The 15,623-nt window shown below is 37.7% G+C and overlaps 1 pseudogene; it reads left to right on the top strand.

Annotated features, from left to right (window-relative positions):
* Positions 1-1,461: 1,461 nt before the first annotated feature.
* LOC120275625 lies at positions 1,462-2,964 on the top strand (annotated as a pseudogene).
* Positions 2,965-15,623: the final 12,659 nt, after the last annotated feature.

The following is a 15,623-nucleotide window of genomic DNA, read 5'->3' as shown; positions in this document are numbered from 1 at the left end:
AATGAGCTCAATAACCTCAAGGATAAAGCGTTGAAGAGTTCACAAGTTGCAAAAAGTTTCACAAGCCTGAAAGCCGAAGCTTATGAAAATTCAAATCAAGTTCCAAATCAAGTCCAAGATGCAAATTCAAATATCGAAGACACAACTTCACCAGTTTTTAAGTCATGTTCAAGATGCATATTTTGACCGTTGACGAAGACCAAAAGTCAACAAAAGTCAAAGCACGATTTTCGGCGAAATAGTCGGAAGGAGATAAAAGGCTACAATTATTGTTGTGTCAAGATGATTAAATTCCTAACTTCTTGTATTTTCAATGAAGTCTATGAATTCATGAATAAAATTTATTTGTCAGAATCTGTTTCTTTCTTCACACTTATTTTCTTAATCGGATGTTCTTGTGACAATGTCCAGGGTAATTAACATTAGGGGCTTGCCCCTAATGGAAGTCATGAACCCACAATCCCTTGAAGTCTACAAAATATTAAAATTTGATTTGTGATCCATGTTTTTTATCCGGTCAATCCTAATTAAAGGCTGGGTGGAAAGAAAGGAGTCCACAAACAATAATAAAATAAAATACATATCTTATATATATATATATATATATATATATATATATATATATATATATATATATATATATATATGCAAAATTCAAATCAGATAAATAAGATAATATATATATATAATAATGGTAATAAATTAATAATATAAAATATAAAATAAAATAAAAAAATAAAAATAATAAATATGATATATATGTATATAACATAATAAAAAAAATATATATATACATAATATATATATATATATATATATATATATATATATATATATATATATATATATATATATATATATATATATATATATATATATATATATAAGAGATACGTGGGGGAGGGGTGCGTGAGAACGTGAGTGATGCACGTGGTCGTCCCACGATCAACTCGATCGTTTCACAACCGCTCCCACGTCCACGCTTTTAAAGAGAACCAAGGAAAAAAATGTGAGAGGGGAGGCTGGTTTCCTCTCGGCGAGGGAGAGACTCATATGAAAAAGAAGGAAAGAAGAAGAGGAACAGAAGATGACGAGAGGACGGGAACCCCGGAAGAAGCAACCAAAATGCGAAACAAAGAAAACAGATAAAAGAAGTCACCTTTGCAGCAGCTATCGCCACTACTACTGCCATTGCCTCTCCGTCAGATGGGAAGATGATGGTTTTCTCTCTGTCAAAATACATACTTATATGATAAAAAAAAAAAGGGGAGGACGATCCGAAGAAAGATGAAGCCAGAGGAGAAACCGGCCGAAGGAGCTAGCAAAAAGGAAAATTCTCTATAGAAGAAGAAGAAGAAAGGAAAGAAAGAAGACGGAGACTGGCGGAGAAGGAACCGACCAAAAGGGGAAGGAAGAAGAAGAAGGAGGACCCAGATCTTGCCGCCGACGACCACTGACCCAATGGAGTCCAGGAATATGATGCCGCATCCTCCAGATTGCATCCTGAACCTGTTGCTGTCACCGCGGATCTTGATGAAGATGTGATGAGATGATAACGAAGAAAAGAGGGGAACCTCTGATGCAAGGAGGTCGCCTCTAGAGAGAAGATTGAAGAAGGAGAGACCAGCGAGCCAAGGAGAAGATCGTTCTTCAACGTTGCTGGCGAGCTCCAATCCCAAACCCGAACCATGATGAGGATTTCCTTCCCAACCCAGGAGGAACCTACAAGAAACGAAGAAGACAGATGAAAGAAAGAAGAAAATGATGACCAGCGAAGGAAACGAGGAGAAGAAAGAAGAAGAAAAAAGCCCAATACCCGATTAGCGATGACACTCAAGGCCAAGAAGAAGCTCCAACGAATATGATTATTTCTTCAAGATCGTGCTGATCGGGAATTCTGGAGTTGGGAAATCCAATATCCTATCGAAGTTCACTTACAATGAGTGCTGCTTGGAATCCAAATCCATTATAAGTGTGGAGTTCGCCACCATGACGCTTCAGATAGAAGGGAAGATAGAAGGGAAGACTGTCAAAGCATAGATATGGGATACTGCTGGGCAAGAAAGATACTGTGCCATCACAAGTGCATACTATAGGGTGCAATGGATGCTCTCCTAGTGTATGACATAACAAAGAGGCAAACACTTGACAATGTCCAGCGATGGCTACGTGAACTGCGGCACCATAATGACTCTAATATTGTCATTATAATGGCTGTACTAGAATCATTCAACAAAAAAAAAAAGCATTTTGGACTATCCTTACAGAAATCTATCACATTGTAAGCAAGAAGGCGCTTGCTGCTCAGGAGGCCACAGCCACAGCACCACCTGTTCAAGGGGACAACCATCAATGTAACTGATTCATCTTGTGACTTTTCAAGGAGAACTTGTTGTTCCATTTATTGCTTGAGCCTGCACTCAGTGACTGAGTTTGTTTTTGATGTGGACTAATTCAAATCCACGTAGCACTCCACTATCTCACATCACACCCACTACTCACATTACACCCACTATCTCCCTTTGCACCCACGATCTCGAACACGTAAAGTACTTACATAACTGTAAGTATATATCTATAAATAGCCTCCCTCATTTAAGTAAGAAGGGGACTTGGGGGAGGAAGAGGGGAGCAAAGGACGACAAGTGTTTTCTCTACTGACTTAGCCATCGGAGTGTTTGTGGGGAACACTTTCCACACTGTTACAGGTCTTGGCATCTGAAGAAGGAAGAGACTCCAACTCCTTTTGTTCGATCTCCAAGTCCAAGTTCGAAGTTCTACAAGTTTGAGGTCCCCTACAAATTCACTGTTGTATTCTGGCAACAACAGTTGGCGCCGTCTGTGGGGATCGATCAAAAGGCCATCACACAAGCTTGCCTTCAGATAGTCTCTTCGCCCACGCTAATGCCACCAAAGAAGTCCCGGACATCACGCCTCAAATGGCTACAACTCAAGATGAAATGATTCCTCAAAGTGTCAACCTTCAAGAACAATTAGAAGTTCCACCTGAGCCATCAAAAGATACAATGCCAACGATTCCCTTTAAGCGAATATGAAGCGCTTAAAAAAGAAGTTCGATGAAAAATAACAGTAAAAGTTGGATGATTTAATGCACTTTGTCCAACAAGCTCTACCTCAAGCAACACTCCCATCCAACCTCTATCATAAGGGAAAGCAAGCTATGGAACAACAAGAGCAAGGTGATCCGCGTCCTCATAACCAAGAGAGGGTTGAACTTCCACTAAAGGGTGAAAAAACACGTAAAAATCCAAGAGGTGGTAGAAAGCACCTACAAAGGAGAATCAAGAGCGCTTTGAGAGAGATGCGGAGGAATCTACCTTTAGCATAAAGGAGACAAACTGATCTAAAAAAAGATGATTGAACATGTACTAGAATGTAAGAAGTCGGTTCCTCACCGAGGAAACACCACGCAGAAGTAAGGTACCTTTCGTCAAAGAAATCATGGTAAAGCCACTACCCAAAAAGTTCAAGATGCCACAGCTAACAACTTATTCGGGAAGGGGACCCTTATGACCATATGCAAAAACTATGAGGCGTTGATGCTTCTCCATGGATGGGAGGACGCAATCATGTGCGAGCATTTCGCTTACTTTTAACGAGAGCATGCACGCATATGGTTTAATAATCTGAAGGAAGGATCAATTTCAAACTTCAATCAGTTGAGGAAGGAATTTATAGATGGGTTCCTCATTAATGCTAGGAGAAAGAAGGACGCTTCGTATCTTCTAACCATTAAACAAGAAGAGAAAGAGAGCCTGAAAGACTATGTTAAAAGATTTCGTGCCGCTACCTTAGAAGTACAGGATCTTCAAGCCACAGTGGCCGCCCTCGGGGAATGCTTCAGGGACAAGGTCAAGAGATTTTCAAAAAATCCCTTTCCCTAGATCAACCCCTCACTCTTGGAGATCCGCTCACTGAACTAATAAGTTTATCCTTTCGAAGATGTTATGAGGCACATCAATGCTCGGAAACAGAGATAAGAAAAGAAAAAGATAGAGATGAAACGAACGATGAAGGGAGAAAGACTGGAAGGGGAAATAAACACGCATAAGTTCCAAAAACTCAAATTTGAGAACTTCACACCATTAAGCCAACCACGCTCTACCATCCTAGCAAGTATAGAAGGATCTGGGCTCCTTACCTTTCCTCCTAAGGCAAACAAGACAATGGGCAAATTTACAGACTCATACTGCAGGTTTCACAAAACCCATGGACACTCAACTGATAGATGCAGAGAACCTGATCTTCTATAAAGGAAGAGATGAACGGTTCGCACCTTAAACTTTCATTCTACGGGGGAATGAAAGCACACATCTTAAGAACCTGATCTTCTATAATGGAAGAGATGAACGGTTCAGCACCTTTAAACTTTCATTCTACGGGGAATGAAAGTACACATCTTAAGAACCTCGATCTTCTATAAAGGAAGAGATGAACGGTTCAGCACCTTTAAACTTTCATTCCACGGGGAATGAAAGTACACATCTTAAGAACCCCGATCTTCTATAAAGGAAGAGATGAACAGTTCGCACCTTTAAACTTTCATTCTACGGGGGAATGAAAACACGCATCTTAAGAGCCTGATCTTCTATAAAGGAAGAGATGAACGGTTCACACCTTAAACTTTCATTTCACGAGGGAATGAAAGTACACATCTTAAGAACCTGATCTTCTATAAAGGAAGAGATGAACGGTTCGCACCTTAAACTTTCATTCTACGGGGGAATGAAAGCACGCATCTTAAGAGCCTGATCTTTTATAAAGGAAGAGATGAACGGTTCACACCTTAAACTTTCATTCTACGGGGGAATGAAAGTACACATCTTAAGAGCCTGATCTTCTATAAAGGAAGAGATGAACGGTTCGCACTTTAAACTTTCATTCTACAGGGGAATGAAAGTACACATCTTAAGAACCTGATTTTCTATAAAGGAAGAGATGAACGGTTCGCACCTTAAACTTTCATCCTACGGGGAAATGAAAGCACACATCTTAAGAGCGTGATCTTTTATATGGGAAGAGATGAGCAAGAAAGGTCAATTTATTCTTGGAAAAGGAAGTCGATAACAAATATTTTACACACATATGATATCGAGCTAAGAGTTAGTTGAAGTAATGACAAAATATTATGAAAGAAAACTATAAATAATCACTTTTATTGAAAGTTCACATGTCATCACTAAGTCCTAAATAAGGAAACTATAAATAATCATTACATTATCATGGAGCAGGGATGTACAGTGGCTCGTGGGAAGGCATCTCATCAAAAACCTGCTCCTCATCCAAACCTTGCAAAGCTGAGATCTCATCATCATGACTTTCGGAGGAGACACCATTTTTTCCAAAAAACTCCCAAGGGCCAATAAGATCGTCTAAGTCATCGTGAAGGCTGGAGTTTAAACTGATAGTAACATCCTCCTCAGTGGGATCAAAGCTCCTCCAAGGTAAAGGCTCAACAATGGAACTAGTCTTTGAAAAGACTAACTCAGGGTAAGCACGGCCATGTTCCTTCTCAAGAAACTCTCGCGCAAGATAAAAGCCAGTCTTGCTGAAGGTAAGACCGACTGCACATTTCCTTTGATAACAATTTAAAGACTCAAGCTATTCTCGGACAGCAGTAGCACAGATAGATTGTCGCTCAGCGTCGAACGCCTGACAAAGAGAAGATATCTCATCCTTCAACGCAGAAGTAGCTTGTCATTCAGAAGCTAAATATTTCTCAAGAGAAGTGATAGTCGAACATAAAGATGAAACCTTATCTCCGAGTCTCTTGTTCTCATCATTCAAGGTGGAACATTTGGATGCATACCCTCTCAAACTAGCAAGTTCCGCTCAAGTTTGAAGATGGGTGGTAATCTCCTTGTTGTGTTTTCAAGGTCCTCAACAAATCAACCGCAACTTCTTCCGATGAATATTGAATCTTTCTACGCATTGATTCAAGGACCTCATCAACCCAAACGCCAAAGAAGAACGTTGAGCAGCCTATCATCAATAAAGAAAAAGACGTCAAATTAAGTTATACGTGAGGGAAAAAGGTAAAACAAAAAGAGATAATTACCTCAACCAAAAAGACGCTCAAAGAACATCTATACTCGTCCCAAAGATATCGGCAAAATAGCATTCCTCATCTCGTGGAAGAATGGAAGAATATATCAACCTAGAAGCCACGCCAGGTCGAGTAATACTATCTGTATCAACTAAACCAGGATAAAACCTAAAAGGTTCCCTTTTCAGAGTACTCCTAAGATCAGCATGATCTTTATATACTCAATGAATTACCTGAGGTGGTTCCATGGGTGGAAAAAGTGAGATCGACATGACTAAAAAGTGAATCGTAACGCAGCTCCCTTCTTTTCACGACGCGAAACCACAAGGTTTGCAGATGATAGTAAGGGGTTAGAACCCTTTGAAGCGTCATTATTGCCTTTAATTGGAGGGTTAGAACCCTTGCAAGTGTCAAGGTTAGAACCCTTGAAAACATCAAGGTTCAAACCTTGGGCAAACGATCGGGATTAGGGTCGGAACCCTTGAGGAAGCCTTAACAACGTCGTAATCGACAAGGTTAGCACCTTTGGACGTAGGAGACTTCAATCTTTTTGGAGGAGGAGATGCACCTAACGTAAGAACCCCGAGAAGATCCGGGTTGAGAAAGTTTCGAGGTCTCATTGTGTCGAGCACGCTTTCGTTGACCCGTTTGGAGAGCAGCAAATGCAGAGTTTTTGGAGACCATATCTAAAAAAAAAAATTAAATTAAATAAGAGCATGAAAACATATGATGAAGGTCATAGTCAAATATATTTCTAAAATCACCATAGCTCGAATTAGTCTCTTTGCTCAGTATCATCGAGCATGAGAGGATGAAAGATGGGAAGAAGAATAAGAGGACAACGAAGAGAAGGTGCAAGAACGCCCCACCCTCGCTGCCCTTAAATTAGAAGGGGTCATAAGTGTCATCGATATTATGGCAGGGAACGCTCAATGACATGAATCTCGTGAGCAAATTTCTCTCCGAGTGGGGCGTAAGGTTTTTTTTGATACCCCCTTCTGCTCCAACACCATTGGTAAGGACCTTTCCAAGAACCTTTTGGGGGTAAACAAGAACCCATCTGTCTTCGTAGTTCTTTATAGGAAGGAGATCATCAATAAGGAAAGAAGAAGTCCCATGAAGGACATGACGACCGGACTTATCCTTACAAGGTTGAAGCTCGAAAAAAAGAGATGAAAAAGATCGATCGAGACCCTAAGCCCACTTATAAAAACAAAAAGATATGAAAGCCTATAAGAAACCTCCAAGAATTTGGATGAAGTCGAGCGGGAGATAGCTTGTTCAGCTTCAAGAATTCCATGATTAAGGAAGGCATAGGAAAACGAATGCCCATGTCAAAGCAACGCCGCATGAATGGCAAAAGGACATACCAGGGCGAAAACAAAAAAAGGACAACTAGGATCACCGGGGAGACTAATTCTCCAATCGGAAGGAATCGAGTACTTAGCCCCTCGAAAACCTTGAACATCACCTTCATTAAGAGAGGTAGGAAGACAGGCGCCTATCACGAAGTGAGACTGAGGTCCAAAAGATGTAATAGGTCTACTAGTTTGCTTCGTTCGAGCCATGACAAGGTGGTGCTAAAAAAAAATAATAATAAAAAATAATAATAATAATAATAAAAATAAATAAATAAATAAAAATAAATAAATAAATAAATATATATATATAATTAATTAATCAATTATATATATATATATAATTAATTAATTAATTAATTAATCAATAAAAAAAAAGGCGGAAGCTTGGCGGAAGACAAAAATATATATATATATATATATTATATTATTAGTTAATTAATATATATATACATATATTATTAATTAATTTATTACTTATTTTATACCTTTTAGTGCTGTGGGTTGGTGAAAGTTAAAAGGCGATTAATTAATTAATTAATTTAATAATACCTTCAAACTTCAGAGAGACAAAGCAGTGCGTAAACCTTCGATGGTCACGGGAAGAATGCCGAAAATACTTTAACTCAGCTGCGATGCCAAAAGTCTTTAACCCAATAGAGGCTGCGCAACTCTAAAATAAGGGGTGGAGACTTCCTTATATAGAGATCGAAAGGTAAGGGTTCAAATTTGAGTTGAACTCAAGAGATAAATCTTTATCTAACAATAAAGATAAATTCAAATATATTTGAGCTTTATCCAATCGTATTATCTAGATGTGGATAAATTTAAATTTAAATTATTTGAATTAGTTGTATCTTATCTGTAGATAAGTTCAAATATTATTATCAGTTTAATAGAGAGAGCTTTAAGCAGATAAGCACCTACTTCCATCTTTAAGGTTCTAACCTAAAGATAGAAGTGGGGAGCAACTGATGTGGACTAATTCAAATCCACGTAGCACTCCACTATCTCACATCACACCCACTACTCACATTACACCCACTATCTCCCTTTGCACCCACGATCTCAAACACGTAAAGTACTTACATAACTGTAAGTATACATCTATAAATAGCCTCCCTCATTTAAGTAAGAAGGGGACTTGGGGGAGGAAGAGGGGAGTAAAGGAAGACAAGTGTTTTCTCTACTGACTTAGCCATCGGAGTGTTTGTGGGGAACACTTCCCACACTGCTACAGGTCTTGGCATCTGAAGAAGGAAGAGACTCCAACTCCTTTTGTTCGATCTCCAAGTCCAAGTTCGAAGTTCTACAAGTTTGAGGTCCCCTACAAATTCACTGTTGTATTATGGCAACAACAGTTTTGTATGGAGATGAATTTAACATCAATGTGAGGTCCTTATGTGTAGACTATTTGTTGTGTGATTTTGATGATTACTGAAGGAGATAGTTAGGTTTCTCATAGCCTGAAGAGAATTTTCACTGAACTCTAGATGAAATGGATGCTTTAGATTGTTATCATCTTCTGTTATTTGTTGTTCATGGTGTTGATGTGATTAAAAAAAAAAAGAATTAAAAAAAAATGGATGCTTTAGATTATTCTCATCTTCTGTTCTTTGTTGTTCATGGTGTTGATGTGATTTAAAAAAAAAAAGGACAAAAAAAAGTGAAAATTAAATAAATAAAAGTAAGGAATGGAACCAATAACGGAGGTACAAATATTGGTTAATTGCATGAAAACCAATAAAGCTCTCTCAAAGCCACGTACATATTAATATACAAACTAATTTCCTCCTTGTAGCATTTTAAAAAAAAAATGATGAGACTCATGCTAAGCATGCATGCATGCAGCATGCTCATGACGTGCAAATTAAAGATAAAAATTCGCCCAAAAAAAATAAAAAATAAAACGTGGGCCCACTATAAAAGAGACACACATGCAAATATGTTTAAGAAGAAAATGAGATTGCATTAAAAAAAAAAAAATACAATGACATGCAATAAAATGTCTTCCCCAGTGAATGTAACCCCTACGTTAAATTGGAAAAGAAAATAAAGGGTTTATATTCAATGAACGAGTAAAAAATAAATAAATAAATTTAACGGTCATGGCCTCAGGATTTGGTCCACAAGAAAAATCGTGGCAGTTGAATCTTTAATCACAGCCAAATTGATGCTGATCGACATCCTCATTCACTCTGCCTCAAACTTAAACCACGTAGCTTGATGATGAAATCTGAACCCTTGATCAAACATTTAAAATGATATTGCCTTGAACTTAAGACAATGTTTCCTGATGATGAAATCTCAGCCCTCCGATCAAATTTGAATTATTTATAATGCCTCGAATTTAAGACAATATTGCTTGATGATGAAATCTCAGCCTTTTAACCCTATCTCTTGATCCAAACTATTCACCATATTGCCCTCAAATTTAAATAAATTATATGCTCCTCATATTTATTATCCAATCACTCTGGATAAATAAACCACACTGAAAATATTTAATAAGGCAACAAGGCATGTAATGTGGTGATGAGATACATGCAATGGTTATGCTCATATATAATGATATGATAAAAACATATATATGGATATACAAAAAATCAAACCCAAAGCAATCAAGTCAAGACTTGAAGAAAGTTTCACAAGCGTAAAGCTGAAGCTTATGGAAAGTCAAAATCAAGTTCAGAACTTGAAATACAAATCAAATCCAAAATGCAAAAAAAATGTCCAAAGCACAAGTTCGGGCACAAGTCAAGATGGTTTCAAATTTCTTGTTACAACCTGTTTCTTTATTCACACTTATTTCTTAATCGGAGGTTCCTGAGACAATGTCCAGGGTAATTAACATTAAGGGCTTACCCCTAATGGAAGTCATGAACCCATAATCTCTTGAAGTCATAAAAAATTAAATTTGATTTGTGATCCATTTATTTTTTTTAACCGGTCAAACTCTATTTAAAGGGCGGGTGAGAAAAAAAAGAGCCCACACTTATTTCGACAAGTTTGTAATTGTCTTTATCAATGACATTTTGATCTACTCAGCAACTGAAGAAGAGCATGCGCAACATTTGCGTACAATATTACAAATCCTTCGAGAAGAGAAGTTGTATGCTAAATTCTCAAAGTGTGAGTTTTGGTTGCATGAAGTGGTCTTCCTAGGACATGTGGTATATGGAGAAGGAATCAGTGTGGATCGAAAGAAAGTTGAAGCAATCATTGATTGGGAACAACCAAAGAGTGTGTCTGAAGTTCAAAGTTTCCTTGGTTTGGCGGGTTATTATCGGTGTTTTGTGGAGGGGTTTTCTCAGATTACTACACTTTTATCACGGTTGACTAGAAAGGAGGTAAAGTTTGTTTGGGATGAGAAGTGTGAGAACAGCTTCCAAGAATTGAAGAACCGCCTGACTTCAGCGCCAGTACTTACTCTACCTACTAGTGGTAAAAAGTTTGTAGTGTTCAGTGATGCTTCACGACAGGGTCTTGGTTGTGTATTAATGCAAGATTGTGGACCGTTTGACAAAATCAGCCCATTTTCTGGCCATTCATACTAAATACTCTTTAGAGAGGTTAGCGAAGCTATTTATAAGCGAAATTGTTAAACTCCACGGAGTACCTGTTTCAATTGTGTCTGATCGTGACCCGAGATTTACATCTCAGTTTTGGCCTAAGTTTCATTAGGCTCTCGGGACAACTTTGAGATTCAGTACTGCATACCATCCTCAGATAGACGGCCAATCAGAGCGTACAATCCAGACACTTGAGGATATGCTAAGGGCTTGTGTTCTTGATTTCCAAGGAAGTTGGGACAAGCACTTACCTCTAGTGGAGTTTGCTTATAATAATAGCGTCCATGCAAGTATTGGTATGGCTCCTTATGAAGCTTTATATGGCCGTAAGTGTCGAACACCCCTTTGTTGGAATGAAGTTGGTGAAAGAAAGTTACAAAGTGTGGAACTAATTGAGGTAACCACAGAAAAAGTGAAGGTAATTCAAGACAAGTTAAAAGCAGCCCAAGACCGGCAAAAGAGCTATGCTGATAACAAGAGAAGAGATTTAGAATTCCAAGTTGGTGACAGAGTTTTTCTGAAGATATCACCTTGGAAGGGAGTAATTCGATTCCGTAGCAGGGGAAAGTTAAATCCTCGGTATATTGAGCCATTCTTGATACTTGAAAGAATTGGACCAGTGGCTTATAGATTACAGATACCACTAGTGTTAGAGAAGATCCATAATGTTTTCCATGTTTCGTTGTTGAAGAAGTATGTACCAGATCTGTCGCAGGCACTTGAAACACCTCCAGTAGAACTTCGAGAAGATTTGATTTTTGAAGTGAGGCTTGTTCGTATCCTTGATCGGCTAGAAAAAGTACTTCGGGGAAAGGTGGTGCCAGTTGTAAAAGTTCTTTGGAGAAGTGATCATATTGAGGAGTTGACTTGGGAACCTGAACGGTTCATGAGAAAGAAAGTTCTTTGGTAGATTGTTGTACCCTATCCTGATTTAGACCTCGGGCCTATTTAGATTTTTATGCTTTCATTAGGGATAAAATGGTCATTTATCAGTAGTGGCATTTTGCATGTTTGCATAGTAGCTTTTATGTGAAAAATGGGGGGCAATTCCGTCATTTGGATCCATTTTCTATAATTTTTCTATTAAGAGGGCAATTAGGTTATTTCCTATATATATTTTTTTTTTAAAAAGAATGAATGAGAGAAACCAACTTGGCTTCTTCTCCTTCTTCATTTCTTTCTCCTTGTTTCTTGTTCGGCCGACCCTAACCTTAGAAGAAACTTTTTTTCCGGCGAGAATTTCCGGCGAACTCAAATACCAAAAATTCTTCCTCCCTTACTCCTGAATCTAGTAAGCCTTAGATCCAATGTTTTTTTTTCTCTCATATTTCCTTGTTTTTAGAAATGTATAAAAACTTTGAATTCTCAATGGATTTGGTGATTTATAGGCTCAAATTGAAGCCAATGATTTATGATTCATGTACGAGAATGTTGTTGAAGGAATTTTTTGATTTAGTGTTGTAAATTGGGAGAAAACCATAGTATAAGGTTCGAGTTTACTGTAGTAACCTCGAAGTTACTGTGGCACCAAAAATTTTGAGTCTTTTCTGGTATTTGTTTGGTCTACGTTGAAGCTCTCCTTGCCCTGAACTCATTGGAACTAGGTTTACTCCATTCTGATATCGTTTGGATCCAAAATGACGTTGTCTTGCCCTAAAACCCTAAGGTTTCGTATTAGACATGTATAATTGTATTTTCATGCATTTTCTTTTGGCCATCATTCTTATGTTCATTAGAATTTGGATTCTCTGCTTGTATTTAGGTGGCAAAGCATCCTCTAAGGGGAAGGAACTCGCCGAACAGTGAGCGCGTCTCAGGACGAGATGACTGGTTCTGTGAGTGGTTAAATTTATAATTGCATAGATTTAATAAGAGTACTAAAGTATTTCTTCATGTGTTATATCACATAAATTTGATGATAAATTGGTTTACTTGATATATATTTTGAGTACGAATTTACTTGAAATGGTTAAACCTAGAATGTTTATACCTATTTATTTTGAAAGAAACATGTTTACTTGTATTTCCGTATTTATATGCAAATGGAATATGGTTTGATGTATATTTCCGTATTTATATGCAAATGGAACATGGTTTGATGTACATTTTTTGGTTTAAACATTGTATGATGGATTCTTTGAATAGGAAATTGGAAAGAATTATATTGTGGCATTCAGTTTTGATGGTGACGTCGGACTTTAGTCCGACACTGCAGTGTGGGGTTCCACGGTCTGGCCTGATGGAAGGCGGCGTGGTTAACTCTGGTTTACCCTGATCAAGAGGTTCGCGGAGCCATTGACAGGGGGTTCTTTTATGTGAGAAACCCGGAGTCACCACACGGGGATCTCAGTGGCCAACACCAAGGAAAGACAACCTTTTAAATTTTTTTTTAAAAAAAAAGTTTTAAAACTCCTTGGTGGTCCCATAGCTAGTCGCAGCCACGATTAGCGTGGGAATTGTTTTAGGCCAGCTTGTATTTTGGAGCTATATTCATTGTTTTTTTTTAAAATGCTATTGGCCTTTACTATTGATGAAACTTGTGTTACTTGTTAATCTGTTGAATACTTGGAATTGATTTTATATGTTATTATTCGTGTGAAATTACTATTTGAAATACTTTATCACTTTGTTACATCTATGCTGACACCACTCACTGGGTAACATCTGTTACTCACTATTCCCCCTTCTTTTATCTTTTCAGACTACGACGTTGGACAGAGTTGTGATGTGCAGTAGTAGAGTGATTTATCTGTTCTTCTTGTTTAGGTTTGTTATAGTATGCATGTAAAATTTATGGATCCGCTAGACTTAACCTTTATATGTTGTTCATGTATTTGTATTTTCTGGTTGTATTTGAAACCTTGGTTTGTACTGTTGTTGATGCTACTTGTGTTTAGGGTCCCTAGTATCAGGGAACCCTATTGTGATCTTATTATTATTATTATTATTATTATTATTATTATTATTATTATTATTATTATTTTGTCATCTAGCTATGTAATTGTGATAACATGTTTATATTGAGCCTTACGGCGACCTGAAGGTGGGGCTGTTGTGGGACTCACTTCTTGTCGTCGTGGCGGTAGCCACGTGCCCGGTTAGTGGGGCTCATTTCTAAGTAGAGGGACCAAAAAGGAAGAGAGAGAAATGTAGAGGGACCAATTCGGGTATTATACCTTTGTATTCTGGATGCAAGCCATAAATTACTTGTTTGGAGCTAAAAAAAAAGTTATGGACCAATTTAAAGTTGTTTTCAAGTAAGATTGGAACTTCAGAAAGTTACACAACCAAGTACATTGCCTTGCTAAGGGACTGTGTAGACCGTTTTTCTTGATCTTGACTGTGAAGAACAAAGTGAAAGTGACAATCATCTCGAGAAATACACAAGCAAGTATATAACTGTGTTATTCAATATGCCCAAAAAAATAAGATACATGTTATTGTATTTTGTTTAGGGTTTTGCTCCAAATATTTTTAGGATCAAGTACACAGCCTACTACAAGACTGTGTTGAGCTCATGTTTAACCTTATTTCTATAGTTATAAAATTTAGAGTTGCAAGGGATTCGGAAGACTATAACCAATTCTTTTTCTTGAAGATTTTTGAAGAGCTACCATTGAAGTTTATTTTAACCACACTGCCTGAGAAGAGATCTTAGGTGGCGACATTAGGAGATTATACATTGATCAAAGGTCGAGGTTGTGTCTCCTTAGAAAGGTTTTGTAAACCCAAAATAATTTGTGAAGATTGAGGGAGTTTATCATGTTTTCTTTGGTTTATTATTCTTTCTTTAGATTTAATGTGTATTTCTCTAGGATAAGGAACAAACACATCCTTCAATACTCAGGTACTGACAAACCCTAGGATGTATTTTGTAATTTGACTTTTTGATATTGGTTATATATAGAGTTTCATTATGATTCAGTTGTGTGTGATTGACTATCTTTATTTAAACATTTCTAACACAAATTCATTAAGCTGTCACGCCCCGAACCCGGCTTGGCCTGACCCGGTGTGTGGACAAATGACAGCAGACCCACAGGGCTCGAGCCCGGTGAACCTGCAAGGCCTCAAAACCTAATACATAGTGGAGAAAGAAATAAACTGACATGCATACAAAATACGGGTACATCTTAAGGGTTACAAATAAGTTCAAATATAGAGTAAAAAAAATACAGAATGCCCTACAAGGAGGTTCTTAAACAACCTTACAACTGATAATAAAGACATAAAGACACAACTCCAAAGGAAAGCATCTACTAGAAGCTTGTTAAGATCCCTGAGTTTACTGCTCCTGATCTGAAAATGATTTAAAACAAATCAATGAGCTCACTATCCCAGTAAGTAATCCAAAAGAAACTGAAAACAAAAGTTCGGATTTGAAATATGCACAGAAATCAATAATACACATAAGTGCAACCGAATCAAAAGTCAAAGCAGAAAATAACAGATTCCAGGGTATGTTTCCAAATTCACTAATGATGCTAGAGGTCATTTGTTTATCCTCAGTGACCTGAGCCAGAATAACAAAGATAATTTATTTACCCTCGATGACCTGAGACTGAGTATCAGATGGCGCTGTTTATCATATCACCGAACGGATACGGTGCCGGATGGATGTTGATT

Source organism: Dioscorea cayenensis, chromosome 14 (genome assembly GCF_009730915.1).
Source record: "Dioscorea cayenensis subsp. rotundata cultivar TDr96_F1 chromosome 14, TDr96_F1_v2_PseudoChromosome.rev07_lg8_w22 25.fasta, whole genome shotgun sequence".
Taxonomy (NCBI): Eukaryota; Viridiplantae; Streptophyta; class Magnoliopsida; order Dioscoreales; family Dioscoreaceae; genus Dioscorea; species Dioscorea cayenensis.
Note: the sequence above shows the minus strand (reverse complement) of the source record. Positions and strands in the feature narration are given on the sequence as shown.